Raw genomic sequence first — 11,625 nt, forward strand, 5'->3', positions numbered from 1 at the left:
GTGGTTACACGTGGTCTGCTGTTGTGAGGCCGGTTGGACTTACTGCCAAATTCTCTAAAACGATGTTGGAGGCAGCTTATGGTAGAGGAATGGACATTCAATTCTCTGGCAACAGCTCTGTTGGACATTACTGCACATTTTAGAGTGGTCTTATTTTCCCCAGCACAAGGTGCACCTGTGTAATTATCATGCTGTTTAATCAGCTTCTTTATATGCCACACCTGTCGGGTGGATGGACTATCTTGGCAAAAGAGAAATGCTCACAAACAGGGATGTAAACAAAATTGTGCACAACATTTTAGGGAAATAACCTTTTTGTGCAAATGGAACATTTCAGGGGATCATTTATTTTTGTTCGGTGTAGTTACATGGTTTGTCATTACATATATTAGACAGATACACTTCTCATATCTGTTCATTATTGACCTGTGACAATTTTGAAGTACGTTAGCTTAGTTGGCTGTCTTAGTTGCCGGACTAGCTAGCCAAATGGAATGAATCGCAAGACTGCATGCCTTTACAGCTAGCCACTGCCAGCTGTAGTGAAAGGTTTATCCGTATGTTTGCCCAGAGTGTGTGTGTGGGTGGGTGGGTGGGGGGGATGCATGTGTGCGTGAGAGAATGAGAAAAAAAATCAAATTCTGGCTATTCCCATAACAATACCTGAACCCTAGACCCTATATCTTGCCTGATACCAGCTGGTTAGTTGAGATCATTTCAAATGACAATTTTCATATGTCCTCACAGGCGAAGGGGAGGCACATTATGGAGAGGCTCCTGTACAGATTGCAATAGGCCATGCAACACTGGACCAAGTTTGGAAAACCCTGACAAAGTGAGTGTGTAGTCATTACTCAAACCCACGTGTTATAATCATTCCACTGTCTGTGGGTTTTCGCTCCTCCCTTGTAATTGATTGAAGAATTAAGGTCAGTGATTAGTAAGGAACTGGTTGTCACCTGGTTGTCTAGATCTTGATTGAAAGTAGAAACCAAAAACCAGCAGATACTACCGCCTTCATGGAATGAGTCTGACCCCCCTGCTCAAACCAATAGAGTTACTTTGACCCTGTAGGGGTCCAGAAACTTGCAAAATTAGAGTAAATGGAATTTCTGGAAAACCTGGGAAATGTGCAATCCTTTTGCAATCAGTCACATTATGCTATTGACGTTACGTTTGATACCAGAGCTCCAAGGCATGCGTCGAAATCGTTAAGCAGCTAACTTCGAAGCAGTGTGCCGATGTGTGTACCACTTTATCAGAAGTACGTCATTCACATGCTTTTTCGAACCGTGTGTTGCAAAATGCGAGATCACACTAATTTCGGCGTGGTTCTGGTGCTCTCATTGTAACTATTCTGCTACCCAGTGCAATCTGTAATTAGCTAAAACCAATGACAAGAAGTGTATACAATTCATTATCATTAACATACAATAGAATATGTTCAATCTAAAAAGAAAGTTATTACACATTTGGCTCACACAAATGTGTTGTTTCTTCTCCGTCTCATCTTCCCAGCAGATTCATAAATGCAGCTATTCGTGCCGAAATGAGGGCTGTTTTTATTCAGTTGGGTACATTGCAGGCTGACTTGAACTCTCCCAGGCAGAGGCAGTGTCACAAGAATGCAGTGAAGCCTGCTCGATGCGTGTATAGCTCGGCTCTCCTCCCTTCGGGTGTACCGCGCATCCATGGCGTATGGTCGACATGCTCACTCGAGCGTGAGGCAATGCAGCCTCAAACTAGCCACTCTTCAACTTTAGACTTTGTCATTTATCCCCACAGATGTATGCTGCAAAACATCATGTAGTGTTTGTACACTGAAAGATTCAACTGTATAGTGCTTGTGTCTTGTTTATTTTGGATCTCTCATGTCGTACTCATTAGGTATGATTAGCCTAGCAACTGTTGTGCAATGTTTATTTTTATTTTATACAATTAGACATCAATATTATATTCCTTATTTTCTTAAGACATGATGGAGATGGCAACATGTTAAGATACATTGAGAAATCCCTCAGTGATAATGAGTTTCCTTGACTCAAGGATTTTCATACCGTCAACACATTTTTGTGAGAAGAGTGAAACACAAAATCAGACCTGGCAAAAGATCAATAAATTACAAGTATTTTGCATTAAAAAAACGTGATATTGCTCTCCTTTTTTGCTACTGATTAAATACCACAAAATATGTGCAGGATTTCAAATGAATAAACCAATGTGGATCTCACTTTTTTTGTTAAATATATAAATATCTGCATTTAATGATCACACATACACAATATTGTCTATGCACTGTGTTTGGATTAAATGTATATATTTGTATCACATATACAACAACAAATATTACACGTCTCTCTTTGGTAAATGGCATTATAAAGTAGGCAAAGAAAACCACACTGTATTGCCAGGCTGATGCCAGATCCAATCACATCCAACCATTGACAGACAGCATTGACATTTCCTCTATCAAAAGTCATTCTGCTTGACTGCACGGACCTTTCAAAATGCCCTTTCCTTTAAGTATGTGTAATGGAGGTAGTTCGAAACCACGCTCACCTGATGAATAACCTTGTCTGATGAGTAACCTAGAGGCTTGCATAGTTAGGCTAAATGCCTAGGCTTTAGCTCAGAGAACTAATACAGTCTTGTGACATGCAGGAAACGCTGATTTGAACCCTGGTCAATCATACACATTCTCAGTACTTAGAGCATTGTTATAGTGCCAGTGGTATTGAATATCAAAAGTCACCTCAGCACAGGGCAGAAATGGACATGGTATTTTATGCCTTGTGTAGGTGGCACAGCCTCATTTGATCTGAGTTGTGTTTTGCCCTGACAGTGACAAGCCACTGATTTAATACATCTTAATGGAGGTTTACTCATTCCTTTCAGCTGACTTGCTAGGTTTCAAATGCATGATTCATAGAATAATTGCCACAGCCAATTATGTTCATGTATCACAAATGATGAGCTCTGGTAACGGCAAGAATAAGAACAAAAAGTTATGCGGTCATGATTATACAAAAGAGTACACGTTTGCGTCAATGCTCTACATACCAATAATCTCAAATAACTCTAAAATACAACCTAATTTAGGTTAAATATCACTTTTTTATTCATTTATTTTTGATAAAAAACATGTTTTCATACATTTTAGTTGATAGATATTTAATGCATGTTAACTGAAAACCCGACACTAAAAAATGCTGGGTTAAAACAACCCAATTTGAGTTAATTGGGATTACCAAAATTGGGTTGTTGAGAGAATGTTCTATCAAATATTTACTGTAAATATTTGACAGAACACACACTGAGCTATTTTGACACAGCAAGTTGAGTTGTTGGGATTACCAAAACATGGGTCAATTTAACCATTGATGGGGTTTTATTCTTTTTCATGCTGGGTTGATAGAGCAGCTGGATATTTTTTTAATGTAATCCATTGGTTATTTTGAGAAGGCGTGGCTTGGTAGGGGCGTGGCTTTATGGAATTTATTTTTGGCCACCCATGAGTGTCACGTTCTGACCTTTATTTCCTTTGTTTTGTCTTTATTTAGTATAGTCAGGGCGTGAGTTTGGGTGGGTTATCTATGTTTTGTGTTTCTATGTTGGGTTTGTCGTTTGGCCTGGTATGGTTCTCAATCAGAGGCAGGTGTTTGTCATTTTCTCTGATTGGGAACCATATTTAGGTAGCCTGTTTTGTCTTTTGGTTTGTGGGTGTTTCTCTTCCGTGTCAGTGTTTGTCGCCACACGGTACTGTTTCGTTTGTTCATCGTTTATTGTTTTGTTTAGTGTTCTGAGTTTGTATTAAACGTCATCATGAACACTTACCACGCTGCGCTTTGGTCCGATCCTTCTACCACCACAGACGATCGTTACAATGAGATTAAGTGTCATTATACATTACGCTTTTCACTTATTCTTGATTTTTTTCTTTGCACATGACATTCTATGGTATGTACTGCCTGACGGGGCAGAGGCTCCTAAATGGCATAAACTGCTCATCGACAATAACATTGGACCCAGGGTTGTAATACAGGGGAAGGTGGTCGACCCACTGATTGCAGCTAGCTTGTCTCCCGAGTGGGTCTGGTGTCTCGGTTATCGAAGAGGATAATCCTGGAAATAATGTGGAAGTTTTCCATAGACGTTGTTGCACGGAAAAGTTCTCTGCCATTTTCTGCATCCCACAGGGATTCTGTGGACTCCCCATTGGATCTGAAAACACCAGCAAGGATAAGAACCCCAAAGTATGCATGTAAATGAGTTTGGTCCATCTCCTTCTATCTCTCTCTAGAAACACACCAAATTAGTGCAGTGCAGAATGATTTTCTGGATGGTGTCAGGAATAAACAGTTCAAAAGAAGACTTTATGTCCTGAACATGAGTAACCACCATCCGCGTCGACCCTGGATGCATCCTCATCACATTGGCAGCCATGCGGGGTGGTTCATTCCTTGGGCAAGAAAGACCATTCAATTTCACAATTTTTTGACATCCATATTTCTCCTCCTGCAGGCTGCTGATGAGCTGGTTGCTGACGGGCTGGTCCAGAGGCTGGTTGCTGACGGGCAGGTCCAGAGGCTGGCTGCTGACGGGCTGGTCCTGGGTCTGGCTGAGGGTCAATCTCATCCTTTTCTTCCAACTCACTGTCAAACTCCGAATTGACAGAGACATGATCTTCATATTCGTAAAATTCTTAGACGCTCCTTCCACACTAGATTCTCTCTCTGCAAAAATTATTTCTAAGGCCCTCTGAGCAGAGATGATTTTTCCATACTGATTGATTGTGGTAAGGAGCCACACAAGCAAAGCTGTTTATTTGTTGTGTCCCCCTCCCAATTTGCACCTGGCTGGGTGGGAAAATACAGATTTTTTTTTACAATGTATCGAAATAATGTATTGTAATAACATTGCGCAGCTTCCCGCAAGACATTGTGTAGTTTCACACACTACAAAGGGTAAAGATTGCAAGAAAAGTGGGAGACAGGCAGACAGGTTCTTGGTGCTATGTTGAAACAGCAGGCCCAGGGAGGAAGAAGCCAGAGTGAAGGCAAACAGCTAACCTTTTTGTTTAATTTTTACTTCTTTTCACCTACACACACACTTTTCCACACTTTTATTACCCTCGGGTCCAGTGGACCCGAACACCACATATGTAATATAAGGGGGTTCACAGTGTGCACGAAATGAAAATGTGTAATTTTACATGTTCTTCACAGAAAATGAGTCCAGGCCAATGAGTCTCAGGTTGAATTTATTTTAGTAAACATTAAAAATGGGTCCCATAGACCCGAACACCACAGAAGGGTTACTCCATTACAGTTTAAACCCTGTCTATGCTTGGGGGGAGGGGTTCTACTGAACTATATGGAATTGTTTTAAGGTCGTAGCAAGGATTATTTTGCTACTTTATTTTGAATTTTAAGACCCCTTGAAGTATCCCCCAAAAAATGTTGATAAAAAATTGTATTTGGCCTTACTGCTATTACCGCATACAAATACATTGAATAACCAATTCACTACATGGAACAACAGATAGTCCCCCCCATGTAGATTGGTGAGGGAAAAAAACTATTTAATCCATTTAAAAATAAGGCTGTATAGCGTAACTAAACGTGGAAAGAGTCAAGGGGTCTGAATACATTCCAAATGCACTGTATTTGATATCATTCCATTTATTCCACTCCAGCCATTACCACGAGCCCATCCTCCCCAATTAAAGTGCCACCAATCTTGTGCTTGTCTACAGAGCAGCAAGGGGAACTGTCCCTCCCTACCTTCAGGCTATGCTCAAATTCTACATCTCAACCCGAGCACTCCATTCTGCCACATCTGGTCTCTTGGCCATCCCACATCTACACGAGGTCATCTCCCGCTCAGCCCAGTCAGTGTTTAACTGTCCAGGTAACCCAATGGTGGAGCCAGCTTCCCCCTGATACTAGGACAACAGAGTCCCTGCCCATCTTCTGAAATTGAGTACTCTTCAAATAGTATCTTAAAGAAGACATTTCAGTCTTAACCCCCCCAAAAATACCTATGCACTTGTCTTTTCCTACTAGCACTGACTTTGCCGATAACTTCTTTATTGAAGAAAATGTACTTACTGTGATATGTGGTTGTCTCTCCTAGCTATCTTAAGATGAATGCACTAACTTTAAGTCGCTCTGGATAAGAGCATCTGCTAAATGGCTCAAATGGTAAATGTAATTCCTTACCTTACTAGTCTGGGTTGAGATCACTCCTTGTCCATAGACTGCTTCCAAGAAATTGAAACAAATATTTATTGTAAAATCACCGAACTAGCCCTTTAAACTTAGGTCATATTACATGAAAGGGTGTATTCATTGTTTAGGTGTCACGATCATTATAAGGAGTGGACCAAGATGCAGCGTGGTATGTTTCCATCCTTTTATTTGTAAGAGAAACTTAAAGAACAAAAACGCGAACAAATGAAACGTGAAGCTCAGAGTAGTGCTCACAGGCAACTATACCTAGACAAGATCCCACAAAGCACAATGGGGAAATGGCTACCTAAATATGATCCCCAATCAGAGACAATGATAAACAGCTGCCTCTGCTTGGGAAGCACACCAGGCCAACATAGACATACAATTCCCCTAGATAACCCACCCTTAATCACACCCCGACCTAACCAACATAGAGAATAAACAGCTCTCTGGTCAGGTCGTGACATTAGGAGTGTATTCTTTTTTTAAATTACTACTTTTTTAATTTGACCTTCATTTCACTAGGCAAGTCAGTTAAGAACAAATTCTTATTTTCAATGACAGCCTAGGAACAGTGGGTTAACTGCCTTTTTCAGGGGTAGAACGACAGAATTGTACCTTGTCAACTCAGGGATTTGATCTTGCAACCTTCCGGTTACTAGTCCAACGCTCTAACCACTAGGCTACCTGCCGCCCCGAAATGCTGAAAAGATTGGACTGGACGTAACAAATAAGATATTCAGTTTTAACAAATATTTTCAAATAGGTGAAAACATAGGGTAGTTGAAGAATATTCTATTTTCCTCAAGAGGGGTTACAAATTCAGGCTGCTATATCAAAATTAATTGTCAGACAACTCTCTCCGAAGAATAAGAATACAAATGATCAGATAAAATATCCTTCTACATAACGTGTGACTAATTCCTGCGGTCCAAATGGGGTCCTCTTCACTGTGGAATATCGATCTCCTTCAGTGTTCAAACCAGGCCCTACCTCTTCCTCCCACCACCGGCCCCCACATTCCCCTGTGGTGAAAGTAAATGACATTGAGAACCAAGTGAGAAGGCTTCCTTACACCTCTTTTTGTCTCAGGCTAATTCCATTGTCTCGTCCGGAGAAAAGGAGCCCTCTGAAGCATGACCCCTCATTATGTCCGGGCCTTCCCCTTACACCAGCAAGGGCCCCTAAAAGCAGCTAGCATCCCACCAGAGAAAAACAACACATAAATGGGAAATTATTTGGAGCATGTTATTCTCCCTCTCTCAATATATAATACATATAGAAATCTGGGTGTTCTTGTTTATATACAGTTGAAGTCGGAAGTTTACACACAACTTAGACAAATACATTTAAACTCAGTTTTTCACAATTCCTGACATTTAATCCTAGTCAAAATTCCCTGTCTTAGGTCAGTTAGGATGACCACTTTATTTTAAGAATGTGAAATGTCAGAATAATAGTAGAGAGATGTATTTCTTTCATCTTTTTATTTCTTTCATCACAATCCCAGTGGGTCAGAAGTTTACATACACTCAATTAGTATTTGGTAGCATTGCCTTTAAATTGTTTAACTTGGGTCAAACGTTTTGGGTAGCCTTCCACAAGCTTCCCACAATAAGTTGGGTGAATTTTGGCCCATTCCTTCTGACAGAGCTGGTGTAACTGAGTCAGGTTTGTAGGCCTCCGTGCTCGCACACGATTTTCAGTTCTGCCCACAAATTTTCTATAGGATTGAGGTCAGGGCTTTGTGATGGCCACTCCAATACTTTGACTTTGTTGTCCTTAAGCCATTTTGCCACAACTTTGGAAGTATGCTTGGGGTCATTGTCCATTTGGAAGACCCATTTGCGACCAGGCTTCAATTTCCTGACTGATGTCTTGAGATGTTGCTTCAATATATCCACATAATTTTCCTTTCTCATGAAGCCATCAATTTTGTGAAGTGCACCAGTCCCTCCTGCAGCAAAGCACCCCCACAACATGATGCTGCCACCCCCGTGCTTCACGGTTGGGATGGTGTTCTTTGGCTTGCAAGCCTCCCCCTTTTTCCTCCAAACATAACGATGATCATTATGGCCAAACAGTTTTATTTTTGTTTCATCAGACCAGAGGACATTTCTCCAAAAAATACGATCTTTGTCCCCATGTGCAGTTGCAAACCGCAGTCTGTCTTCTTTATTGCGGTTTTGGAGCAGTGGCTTCTTCCTTGCTGAGGGACCTTTCAGGTTATGTCGATATAGGACTCGTTTTACTGTGGATATAGATACTTTCATACCTGTTTCCTCCAGCATCTTCACAAGGTCCTTTGCTGTTGTTCTGAGATTGATTTAATTTTTTCTCACCAAAGTACATTTAGCTCTAGGAGACAACGCCTCTCCTTCCTGAGCGGTATGACGGCTGCGTGGTCCCATGGTGTTTATACATGTGTACAATTGTTTGTACAGATGAACGTGGTACCTTCAGGCGTTTGGAGATGGCTCCCAAGGATGAACCAGACTTGTGGACGTCTACCAGGTCTTGGCTGATTTCTTTTGATTTTCCCATGATGTCAAGCAACGATGCACTGAGTTTGAAGGTAGGCCTTGAAATACGTCCACAGGTACACCTCCAATTGACTCAAATGATGTCAATTAGCCTATCAGAAGCTTCTAAATCCCTGACATCATTTTCTGGAATTTTCCAAGCTGTTTAAAGGCAACCTCTCTACGGTATGTGGGACGGTAGCATCAACAGCCAGTGAAACTGCAGGGCGCCAAATTCAAAACAGAAATCCCATAATTTAAATTCCTCAAGCATACGAGTATTTTACACCATTTTAAAGCTACACTTGTTGTAAATCCAGCCAAAGTGTCCGATTTCAAAAAGGTTTTACGACGAAAGCACACCAAACGATTATGTTAGGTATGAGCCAAGTCACAGAAAAAGACAGCCATTTTTCCAGCTAAAGAGAGCATTACCAAAAAGCAGAAATAGAGATAAAATGAATCACTATCCTTTGATAATCTTCAACAGATGACACTCACAGGACTTCATGTTACACAATACATGTATTTTTTGTTCGGTAAAGTTCATATTTATATACAAAAATCTGAGTTTAGGCAAGACGCTACTGTATCACTTGGCAAAAAGCCTGAGAAAATGCAGAGCGCCAAAATAAAATTATTTACTATGAAAATTACTATAAAATCAAACTTTCATTAAATCACACATGAAAGATACCAAATTAAAGCTACACTGGTTGTGAATCCAGCCAACATAAACATCACAAATGGTCCTTTTGTTCGATTAATTCCGTCGATATATCCAAAATGTCCATTTATTTGGCACGTTTGATCCAGAAAAACACCGGTTCCAACTTGCTCAAACATGACGACAAAATATCTCAAAGGTTACCTGTAAACTTTGCCAAAAAATGTCAAACTACTTTTGTAATATAACTTTAGGTATTTTTTAACGTTAATAATCGATAAAATTGAAGACGTGATGATCTGTGTTCAATACAGGACTAAAACGAAATGTTGCATGCCTTCTGTTTGATTGAAGCGCATGTACAGGACACCCGACTTCAAGATGGCCGTATTTCTTCATTACACAAAGGAATAATCTCAACCTGTTTCTCATAACTGTTGACATCTAGTGGAAGGCGTAGGAACATGCATATCTTATCTCCTGGGGATGAGTAATTGGCAGTTGAATTTGGGTATGCTTTTCATCCAAACGTGAAAATGCTGCCTCCTACCCTAGAGTAGTTAAAGGCACAGTCAACTTAGTGTATGTAAACTTCTGACCCACTGGAATTGTGATACAGTGAATTATAAGTGAAATAATTTGTCTGTAAACAATTGTTGGAAAAAGTACTTGTGTCATGTACGAAGTAGATGTCCTAACCGACTTATCAAAACTATAGTTTGTTAACAAGAAATTTGTGGAGTGGTTAAAAGACAAGTTTTAATTAATGACTCCAACCTAAGTGTATATAAACTTCCGACTTCAACTGTATCTCAGGTGAATTTAATTTGTGCTAATTAGAAAGAAATGTGGCAGTTCGAGGGGGGGTGAATGTTTATCCCATTGTCATCCTGAAAACTTCATCATGGTGAGACAAAGTGAAAATGTAGAGTTTCTATCAACCTCGCGCGCAATGTAGATATCAAAGAACACTTTAGTTCGTGGGAAGAGTAGTGGGTGAAACCATTCACTTCAGGAAAAGGTGTGATACAAATAATTTTTCCTTTCATTATGTGTTGTCGAATTCATCAAAATATTTGCTGCCATTGTAGGAAGGTTGGCAATACGAGAGGTCCATTGTATTATTTTCCTTGAAAGAACAACTAGTGGGTTTCGAGTGCTTCTCCCCCATTTGGAAAGTTGGTCTGCCTGCTCTTCTGTCTGAGAGAGATATTCTGAGAGCGGGTTCGTGTCTCATTCCTTTGTACATAAAAAACTGTTTAAAACGGTTCACCACATTAGTGTCTTTGGAAAACGGGTTAATATTCAATAGTGAATGTGACTATGTATATATTTATCTTACCGTTAATGTATTTAAGGCCTATTTCGGCAAGTTAACCGAGTTTTTGCTGGCTTAGCTAGCCATGTTAATGACGAACTGACTAGCACCGTCAGTCAATGCAATGTAATGTCACGCTAGCTATTGCTAGCATGTGATTTGCTAGCAGATGATTTATCGAAATATTAAGTGAATGTTTATTTTCTTACTACCTTTAAAAAGTTTATATGAAAAGGGTGGTACTTGTGCTCTGTATTTATGGATTAATATCACATGACATTGAGGGCATGTATCATTACAGTTGCTCCTGTCTAAAATATATATTGTGTCCTACCTAACCAGTGAACGTGTGGCTGTGACCATCTTGTCAATGCCTGTCATCACTGTTTGATATCTTTTACTGCAGATAAAAACCAAGTCAACCTGAAGTGTGGGTGTCCGGGTGCCTTTCTTCTGGGGGGCTATGTGAAGTTGGTTACACTGGCACGTTTTTGCAAAAAGGTCAAATGTAGCTGATGTTTTTGTCAATATATTGCAGTCACTAGGAAAAGATGAGTGTCACAGGGTTGTCAAGCATCCTGTAGCTCTAACTCCAAAAAGTTCTGGGATACTGTAAAGTCCATGGAAAACAAGAGCACCTCCTCCCAGCTGCCCACTGCACTGAGGCTAGGTAACACGGTCACCACTGATAAGTCCGTGATAATCGAAAACTTCAACAAACATTTCTCAATGGCTGGCCATGCCTTCCTCCTGGCGACTCCAACCTTGGCCAACAGCCCCGCCCCCCCCCCCGCTGCTACTCGCCCAAGCCTCCCCAGCTTCTCCTTTACCCATATCCAGATAGCAGATGTTCTGAAAGAGCTGGAAAACCTGGACCCATACAAA

The sequence above is a fragment of the Salvelinus alpinus genome, chromosome 16 (assembly GCF_045679555.1).
Source record: "Salvelinus alpinus chromosome 16, SLU_Salpinus.1, whole genome shotgun sequence".
NCBI lineage: Eukaryota > Metazoa > Chordata > Actinopteri > Salmoniformes > Salmonidae > Salvelinus > Salvelinus alpinus.